Source organism: Lepidochelys kempii, chromosome 2 (assembly GCF_965140285.1).
Source record: "Lepidochelys kempii isolate rLepKem1 chromosome 2, rLepKem1.hap1, whole genome shotgun sequence".
NCBI lineage: Eukaryota > Metazoa > Chordata > Testudines > Cheloniidae > Lepidochelys > Lepidochelys kempii.
The window spans coordinates 270,969,574-270,979,830 of NC_136381.1; positions in this window are offsets into that span (position 1 = coordinate 270,969,574).

Consider the following 10,257-nt stretch of genomic DNA (forward strand, 5'->3'; position numbering starts at 1 on the left):
TTGAGTACATTAGTTTTTTCCACATCCTCTGTCACTAGGTTGCCTCCCTCATTCAGTAAGGGGCCCACACTTTCCTTGGCTTTCTTCTTATTGCCAACATACCTGAAGAAACCTTTCTTGTTACTCTTAACATCCCTCGCTAGCTGCAACTCCAGGTGTGATTTAGCTTTCCTGATTTCATTCTTACATGCCTGAAAAATATTTATATACTCATCTCTGGTCATTTGTCCAATCTTCCACTTCTTGTAAGCCTCTTTTTTGTGTTTAAGATCAGCAAGGATTTCACTGTGAAGCCAAGCTGGTCGCCTGCCATATTTACTATTCTTTCTACACATCGGGATGGTTTGTCCCTGTAACCTCAAGAAGGATTCTTTAAAATACAGCCAGCTCTCCTGGACTCCTTTCCCCCTCATGTTATTCTCCCAGGGGATCTTGCCCATCAGTTCCCTGAGGGAGTCGAAGTCTGCTTTTCTGAAGTCCAGGGTCCGTATTCTGCTGCTTTCCTTTCTTCCTTGTGTCAGGATCCTGAACTCGACCATCTCATGGTCACTGCCTCCCAGGTTCCCATCCACTTTTGCATTTGTACGTATATGACTTTTAACTATTTGGAACTCCATTGTTTTCTTTTATTAATAAATTCTTAGTTAGTTTACTAACAATTGGCTGGCAGTGTGGTATTTGGGTAAGAACTGAAAGATATATTAATCTCGGGATAAGTGTCTGATCCTTTGGGATTAGTAGAACCTTATGTATGATGAACTAGGTTTTCAGTAAACTCTCACTGTAGAAGACCAATTTGTCTGGATGGGAATCAAGGGCTGGAATGCCTAAGGGGGACTGCGTTTGGCTTCCTGTTAACCAGTGTGGTACTGCAGAAGCTCTTTTGTTACCGGTCTGGAGAATCTAATTGTAATAAACCACCAGTTTTGGGGGGGCGTCTGCCCTATTTCTTGCAGTCTGCCTGGAGGTGGCATTGTCAGTGGTGATCCATTCTAGGCACCTGGTCACAACTTGTCTGAACTTTGCACTATAAGGTGGGTAGAAAGCTGGCTAGATTGTCGGGCTCAACGGGTAGTGATCAATGGCTCCATGTCTAGTTGGCAGCCAGTATCAAGTGGAGTGCCCCAAGGGTCGGTCCTGGGGCCGGTTTTGTTCAATATCTTCATAAATGATCTGGAGGATGGTGTGGATTGCACTCTCAGCAAATTTGCAGATGATACTAAACTGGGAGGAGTGGTAGATACGCTTGAGGGGAGGGATAGGATACAGAAGGACCTAGACAAATTGGAGGATTGGGCCAAAAGAAATCTGATGAGGTTCAATAAGGATAAGTGCAGGGTCCTGCACTTAGGATGGAAGAACCCAATGCACAGCTACAGACTAGGGACCGAATGGCTAGGCAGCAGTTCTGTGGAAAAGGACCTAGGGGTGACAGTGGACGAGAAGCTGGATATGAGCCAGCAGTGTGCCCTTGTTGCCAAGAAGGCCAATGGCATTTTGGGATGTATAAGTAGGGGCTTGGCGAGCAGATCGAGGGACGTGATCGTTCCCCTGTATTCGACATTGGTGAGGCCTCATCTGGAGTACTGTGTCCAGTTTTGGGCCCCACACTTCAAGAAGGATGTGGATAAATTGGAGAGAGTCCAGCGAAGGGCAACAAAAATGATTAGGGGTCTGGGACACATGAGTTATGAGGAGAGGCTGAGGGAGCTGGGATTGTTTAGCCTGCAGAAGAGAAGAATGAGGGGGGATTTGATAGCTGCTTTCAGCTACCTGAAAGGGGGTTCCAGAGAGGATGGCTCTAGACTGTTCTCAATGGTAGCAGATGACAGAATGAGGAGTAATGGTCTCAAGTTGCAGTGGGGGAGGTTTAGATTGGATATTAGGAAAAACTTTTTCACTAAGAGGGTGGTGAAACACTGGAATGCGTTACCTAGGGAGGTGGTAGAATCTCCTTCCTTAGAGGTTTTTAAGGTCAGGCTTGACAAAGCCCTGGCTGGGATGATTTAACTGGGAATTGGTCCTGCTTCGAGCAGGGGGTTGGACTAGATGACCTTCTGGGGTTCCTTCCAACCCCGATATTCTATGATTCTATGATTTTATTTTAAGAAATTAACTTCTGGCATGTTCCAAGACCATTCACACTCCCTATGGACAGACTGGATAATTTCTATAACTGTACATATATAAAATCCAGATGGAGGGAGGTGGGATTTTTGTCACCTGTGCTTTGTTGTCAATTCTCTTTTCTTAATCTCCACCCAATCTAAGTCTGAAGAACCTCAAGCCAGGGTGTTCCTTAGAATTTAACAAAGTATCATAGTCTGTTCTAGAGACACTGTCTCTGCTGGAGAGAAGAGGAAACTTCATCTGACATCTGGACTTTGTCTCTGATCCACTTTTCTAGCCAGATCTCAGATAGGCCAAGAACTGCCTGCTGGAGGAAAGAGCCATAATTCTAACCTGAATCTGACAATAATCAACACTTGCTCACTTACCACTGCATCAGGCAAGGAGCACCTTTCTCACCCACCCACCGTTCCCTTTTTCTATCTTCTCTCTGTTCCTTTAGGCTTGAAGCGTCTCTTGTGGGGGCACCCTATTGAAGGGTGCGTGTGCGGGAATTATTTCCCTGGCTCAGATAGAACCATCTCCTCTCTTACTAAATCCTCTCTCCCACATCTGACTTGTCACTAGGGCTTATAAAATGCTTGTAAAGAGCCCCTGCAAGCGTGCGGCGCCTCACCCCTGCAGCGCCTCCTGCTGGTCATTGGGAATTAGCTCTTTTCCAGCATGGACCACTCTCTGCAGACCAGTGATCCGCCACAGCTCTGGCCCCCGTGTCCCTCACCGACCCCGGTGCCCCTTTCTCTGGGGTGCTGCCCCCTGGCAGTACTCCCACACTCTGCCTCTGGGTCTCCCCTTCCTGGGGAACCCCCAACCCACTATCCCCACCTTGCCTCAGTCTGGGCTACTGCCAGTCATCACCAAGCCCCCGCGCCCTGGGGCAGACTGCCGTGTAAAGGCCACTCATCATAAGCAAGGGGGTTCGGACCTGTTGCCTTCCTCTGCCTCCTAGTACCTCTATGGGCCTTGGACCAGACCCTACAGCCTGGGGAGTTGCCAGCCTAGAGCGCCCCCGCTCAACCTGCTCCTTCCCCAGCACGGCACCACCCTCAGTACCCTGTCTGTCTGGCAGGCAGGCAGGCCCTACTCTCTCCCAGCCTTTTTATACAGGCCAGCTGGGGCCTGATTGAGACGTGGCCCAGCTGCGGCTGCTTCCCCAATCAGCCCTCCCCAGCCACAGCCCTCTCCAGGGCTATTTTAGGAGTGGGGTAGCCACCCTGCTATAGCCCCCCCCCCCCCCCACCTTTTTGGCCTTTTGGAATGACTCGTTTGCTCCAGCTAACAGGTATTTTCAAGCCCCTTCCTGGGGGAAGGTGTCCCCTGCTCCCCCTTTCACAGAGCTGCATGTGAACACTGTGCTGTGCTAGCAACATAATCAGCGTGTTTTTTAGGAACAAGCGATAACCGTCTCCAACAAAGTGCAGCTTAACAGAATTCTTGTCTAGAGTGCAGCCTGTGACTTTGGTTGCAGTGGGGAGAGAGGATTATTGTTTAAATATGAAAACAAACAAATAGATTCCCCAGCCGCTCACTCCTCTTCTCTTTTGCTTTATCTGCATTCAGAGCCGGCTCCAGGATTTTTGCAGCCCCAAGCAAAAAACCAAACCAAACCAAACCTCCTGGAAGGCTGCCCCTGGACATGTGCTGCCCCAATCATGTGCTTGGTTTGCTGGTGCCTAGAGCCGGTCCTGTCTGCATTCAAGAGTTTAGGCTTTGCGACTGCTGTCACACACCCAGCAAGTCACAGCTCCCCCATGTCCTCACAGGGCCGTGCTACCCCCGCTGCAGAGGTGTTCACACTGGCAGAAATCAGGGCCTGCAGGAAAGCTAGTCTCCTGGCAACCTAAGGAGCACAGCTGGGCTGTAGTAGGCTGCCTGATGGGCTACCCCACCTGGTTGGCTGGAAGAGGCAGCAGACTGGCTCTTCAGCCCAGCAGCAGTGTGGGAGCGGTTCCTGCTCGTTCCCAGACTTATCCTGCCTTACTTCACTGGGGGCAGCCTAGTCCTGACCCTAGGCCCTGGTATCTGACTGACCAGTAGCCATGACCACCCAGAAGTGACCCGTACGGGGGGCATGTGGGCTCAAGTGCCCCTCCAGCTTACTGCTCAGCCTGTCGAGGGAGAGGGAGAGGGAGAGGGAGAGGGGCTCTCTCCTTCTCCGGCCGTGCCTGGCCCCAGCATGCTCTGCCCCTGTCCCTAGCAGCCAGCCAGGGCAGGGAGCAGAAGGGGTGGGACCAGCCACTTCTCATGCCCAGGGTGACCAGACAGCAAGTGAGAAAAATCAGGATGGGGGTGGGGGGTGATAGGAGCCTATATAAGAGAGAGCCCCAAATATTGGCACTGTCCCTGTAAAATCGGGACATCTGGTCACCCTGCTCACGCAGGACGCTCCATGTCGCTGCTCTGTGCAGCGCGGCAGCTGCCTGAGAGAGCCCGGCGGGAGAGGCTGCGACGGCAGCCCCCCCAACCGGGTCTGGCTGCCTGGGACAGGGGCTGAGCGAGCTGGGCTCCCCCCGGGCATGCTCAGCCCATCCCTGGCAGCCACGCCTGGGCAGGGAGTGGGCCGCCGCAGCAGCCTCTCCCGCCGGGCTCTCTCGGCAGCTGCCGCGCTGCACAGAGCAGCGACATGGAGCGTCCGGCTTCAGCCGAACGAGAAGCGGCTCCGCCCCACTCTCAGCCAGGGATGGGGGCTGAACATGCCCTCCGCCCACCTTGCTCCTGGGCTGATGCTGTCTCCTGCTCCGTCACATGCTGTCTTTACAGGGACTGACACTCGCAGGGCACGGCAGCAGGGTCACTGTAGCTGCCCCACACCGGAGAGGAAGGGAGGGAAAAAAGTTTCCTAGTGAGCTAGAGAGGAAAGACGGCATTGTGAGAGACTGACGATAACCTCTGTCTTCACGAACAAGGTCAGCTCCCAGACTGCTGCGCTGGGCAGCACAGCATGGGGAGTAGGTGGCCAGCCCTCTGTGGAGATAGAGGTGGTTAGGGACTATTTAGAAAAGCTGGACATGCACAAGTCCATGGGGCCGGACGAGTTGCATCCGAGAGTGCTAAAGGAATTGGCGGCTGTGATTGCAGAGCCATTGGCCATTATCTTTGAAAACTCGTGGCGAACGGGGGAAGTCCCAGATGACTGGAAAAAGGCTAATGTAGTGCCCATCTTTAAAAAAGGGAAGAAGGAGGATCCTGGGAACTACAGGCCAGTCAGCCTCACCTCAGTCCCCGGAAAAATCATGGAGCAGGTCCTCAAGGACTCAATCCTGAAGCACTTAGAGGAGAGGAAAGTGATCAGGAACAGTCAGCATGGATTCACCAAGGGAAGGTCATGCCTGATTAATCTAATCGCCTTCTATGATGAGATTACTGGTTCTGTGGATGAAGGAAAAGCAGTGGATGTATTGTATCTTGACTTGAGCAAAGCTTTTGACACAGTCTCCCACAGTATTCTTGTCAGCAAGTTAAGGAAGTATGGGCTGGATGAATGCACTATAAGGTGGGTAGAAAGCTGGCTAGATTGTCGGGCTCAACGGGTAGTGATCAATGGCTCCATGTCTAGTTGGCAGCCGGTATCAAGTGGAGTACCCCAAGGGTCGGTCCTGGGGCCGCTTTTGTTCAATATCTTCATAAATGATCTGGAGGATGGTGTGGATTGCACTCTCAGCAAATTTGCAGATGATACTAAACTGGGAGGAGTGGTAGATACCCTGGAGGGCAGGGATAGGATACAGAGGGACCTAGACAAATTGGAGGATTGGGCCAAAAGAAATCTGATGAGGTTCAATAAGGGTAAGTGCAGGGTCCTGCACTTAGGACAGAAGAACCCAATGCACAGCTACAGACTAGGGACCGAATGGCTCGGCAGCAGTTCTGCGGAAAAGGACCTAGGGGTGACAGTGGACGAGAAGCTGGATATGAGCCAGCAGTGTGCCCTTGTTGCCAAGAAGGCCAATGGCATTTTGGGATGTATAAGTAGGGGCATAGCCAGCAGACCGAGGGATGTGATCATCCCCTCTATTCGACATTGGTGAGGCCTCATCTGGAGTACTGTGTCCAGTTTTGGGCCCCACACTACAAGAAGGATGTGGATAAATTGGAGAGAGTCCAGCGGAGGGCAACAAAAATGATTAGGGGTCTGGAACACATGACTTATGAGGAGAGTCTGAGGGAACTGGGATTGTTTAGTCTGTGGAAGAGAAGAATGAGGGGGGATTTGATAGCTGCTTTCAACTACCTGAGAGGTGGTTCCAGAGAGGATGGTTCTCGACTATTCTCAGTGGTAGAAGAGGACAGGACAAGGAGTAATGGTCTCAAGTTGCAGTGGGAGAGGTTTAGATTGGATATTAGGAAAAACTTTTTCACTAAGAGGGTGGTGAAACACTGGAATGCGTTACCTAGGGAGGCGGTGGAACCTCCTTCCTTAGAGGTTTTTAAGGTCAGGCTTGACAAAGCCCTGGCTGGGATGATTTAATTGGGGATTGGTCCTGCTCTGAGCAGGGGGTTGGACTAGATGACCTCCTGTGGTCCCTTCCAACCCTGATAGTCTATGATTCTATGATTCTATAACCTGGTATCCAAACATCCTGCATCCATGCCCCCCCATCCCTCCGCCATCCACACAGAAAAGAGTAGATATCTATATTGGGTCATATTCACCAGTATGTTCCCGGCACGGTTCTGCCAATGCCCAGCAGCTGTGAACCTAGGTTACCGGGCAGGTTGAGCTCATGTTTTGGCTGTTTGTGGCATCACTAGAAGGGTGCAGAGCAGCCAGAGCACACTGCTAACACTGGGCCAGACTGTGTACAAACAACCACGTGTGAAACTATGAAAGAATAAGAGATTCTCGGACAATAACCGGAGAGTGACAGGGTGCTTGTTGCAGAGGGCCAGTGTCTCAACTGCAGAGCCTAACATACACTGTTAATGATACAACAGATCCTCGACTCTTTGTCCTGTGGGTGGAGAGCTGCTGACTTTGTATTTCTCCACTAAGGGGTGTGTAGCCAAGTGCAATCCCAGGGTGCTCCCCACATGGCCAGGGGTGGCCCCCCAGGCACCCTGCCTCAATTTCCCTCTGTGTCCCAAAATAATTCACGTACACCCAGAGTCTTTAAAACAATACCACTGAGCTCCCCTTTTCATTTCAGAGATTGCACAGCCCCTGCTCCCACCCCAACGTGGGGCACGTGTGTTCCCAGTCCAGGCCCCCCCAGCTTCTAGACTCTCCCCTCCGGCTCAGGTGTTTCACAGCTCTCCTTGCTGGGGCTGTGTGTTCTGCATTCAGTCCTGGCCTCCCCAGCCTTTGCTCACCCCTCACGTCGAGGATCTCAGCCCTCCCTGGGACTGTGGCTTTAAGTTCTTGCCTCCCCGGCCCATAACTCGCTCCTCAAGTATAGGGGTTGCCCAGTCCTCCTTGCCGAGGCTCTGTGCTGGGTGACTTCTCTCCCCCAGCAGCTGGCTCGGCAGCTCTCTCTGACTGCGCTTGGAGCTAAGCAGGCCATTGCTCTGGTTATAAACTGGCCAGTTCTGCTTTTCTGAGGTTTGTCCCCTGTGCGGTACAGAGACAAAGCCAGAGGTGGTTTTGTCTGGGACCAGACAGGGGATGCCATTGTGAAGATCACACCGCCCCACCCCTGCTGCCATGACCTTACCTGCACAGTGCGGGCGAGGTCACACCGGCTGGGGTGGGGCAGCGAGCTCTTCAAAATGGTGCCCCCATGCGGTGTGATGGTGAGTGCGAGGTCATGCCAGCGGGGGCAGGGTCACCCAGGCGGGGGTGGGCACACACCGTTCCCAGAACTACTGGAATGTCGGGTATTCCCAGAATGTGAGAGGCCCCCCCACTTGGAGCTTCCTTTTGAGTCACCCGCCCCAATCACCTGACCACTCCTTGACCCTTCCCAGTTGTGTCCAATTACCCCAAACACCTGTCTGGGGCAGCTGGGAGAGGGGGAGCTTTGCCCCACCCACTCTACAGGGTTCGTGGTCCCAGGCCTTTGCAGGAACTGTGCTCTGGGTTTTTCTGTACCTTGATCTCCCAGACACAGACTTTTCCCCAGGACCAGCGGCCTCTCTCCCAGGGGCTGCTTCCAGGCCTCCTTCCGCTTTTCCCTGGACACATGGAATGAGTAACTCCGTCCTCTAGCCTTAAAGGGCCAGACCCCCATTACAGGCTGCATTGCTGGAGAGTCTTTGTGGGGCAGGAGAAAGCTGATCCAGTGGTCAGTGCAAATTCCCTTCTCTGGCTTCAGCGTCCTCAATATTGGCTGTTTGTCAAAATCTGAACGTACCTCTAGTAATCCCCCCCCCCACTATTAGCTACGGACTGTTTGACAGCCGCTAGTAACCGATGCCGAGCAAAGGCTTGAGTTGAGACCAAGTATTAGGATCTAGATATTCAGGCCTGTCTGTAAAGGCCTGTACTGTAAGCATTTAGGTGTCTTCTTATCACTTGGCTAGTTCTAGAGGTATAAAAGAAAGAATCAAAATCACTGTCGGCCGGTGCAAGGGCCTTCTCTCACTGTGACAGTCGGAGGCCCTGTGCTTAGGCTCAGGCCTCTGGCTAAGCAGCAGAGGCAGCCATAAGCTGGGAAGCGACCGGTCCCCTCCTCACATCCCAAACTAGTCCCATTGAAATCAGGTGCCATTGGGCTCTTAGGATACAATCCTGTCCTGATAGTGCCTATCGCCTCCAGAGAAAGGGAAGTGCCTAGAAGATGTAAAAGGAAACTTAGTTTGGTAGCCTCCTGTCTGGCAAGAACTCACCTATCAATAGCTGGGATGGGAAATCGTCACTTCTGTATTGTTTTGTCATTATAGTTCCCACTTTGCTATTGTTTGTCTGTATAATCTCTGTCTATTTCTGGGATTGTTTCTGTCTGCTGTGTAATTAATTTTGCTGGGTGTAAACTAATTAAGGTGTGGGATCTAATTGGTTAAATAATCATGTTACAATTGGTTAGTTAAATTTCAGGGAAATGATTGGTTAAGGTATAGCAAAGCAGAACTCAAGTTTTACTATATAGTCCGCAGTCAATCAGGAAGTGGGGGGGGGGGGAATGGGAATCATGTTTGGCTAAAGCGGGAAATGGGAACAGGGACACAGGTAAGGCTCTGTGGGGTCAGAGCTGGGAACGGGGACACTAAGGAAGGAAACTGGACTCATGCTTGCTGGAAATTCACCCCAATAAACATTGGATTGTTTGCACCTTTGGACTTCAGGGATTGCTGCTCTCCATTCATGCGAGAAGGACCAGGGAAGTGAGAGGGTGAAGGAATAAGCCTCCTAAAACCAAGGATTCTGGAACCTTTGTAGAAGTGGTGGGGGTGGGGGGCCCACCAGTGCCAGCCGGGGAGGCTGGGGGTCATGCCCCCCACTTTTTAGAAAGGGTGTAATTTGGGGGATAGGGGAGAATGTTGCCCCCCCCAAACTGCAAGCCTTGGGCAGGAGCAGAGCAGCACCTCCGCTGTGGAGTGCAGGCCCTACCGGTGCCACTTCGCACCTGCCCAAGGCTTGCAGTTTGGGGGGCAACATGGCCCCCCGGGTTCCGGCATGATTGGTTGAGACCCTTTTGGTTTCTATTTCTCTAGCTTTGTGAGGTGTCAGACAAAGTTGCTGCCATGCTGTGGGATACGTCACAAACCTGAAACCCCAGGGGCGTGTCTCTGCACTGAGCATTGTATGTGCAAAGGAGGAGATGGGGTGCTGCTTATGGATGACAGCCTGGCCTCATCTCATCTATCCATCTTACTTGCTTGAAAACTCCTGGCTGCAGTCCCAGGACTCTATGTCCTGCGAAAGGCAAGCTGTTTGCAGGTCTCTGATGTGGAAAGAGCGGAGAAAACGTGTGCTTTGTTTGGGGTGGGTTTCTGGCTCAGGTCTGGAGCCAGGACTTTTGGTTTCTTGATCAGGGGTCAGGGAAAACGATCTTTGCTCCTTTCTGCAGAGGGCGATGCTGTACGAGTGTCTGGCAGAAGCTCTGCCTGGATCTGCCTGGGTGATGCTGTTCCTCTGTTCACACCACAGAACGTGTCGTATAGTCAGCAGAGCTGGAGTGAGCAGATGCAATTTTTATTTGGCGGTGTCCCTCCGTAGAGCAGATTGCCCCCCGCAGAGGTAGCTGCTGT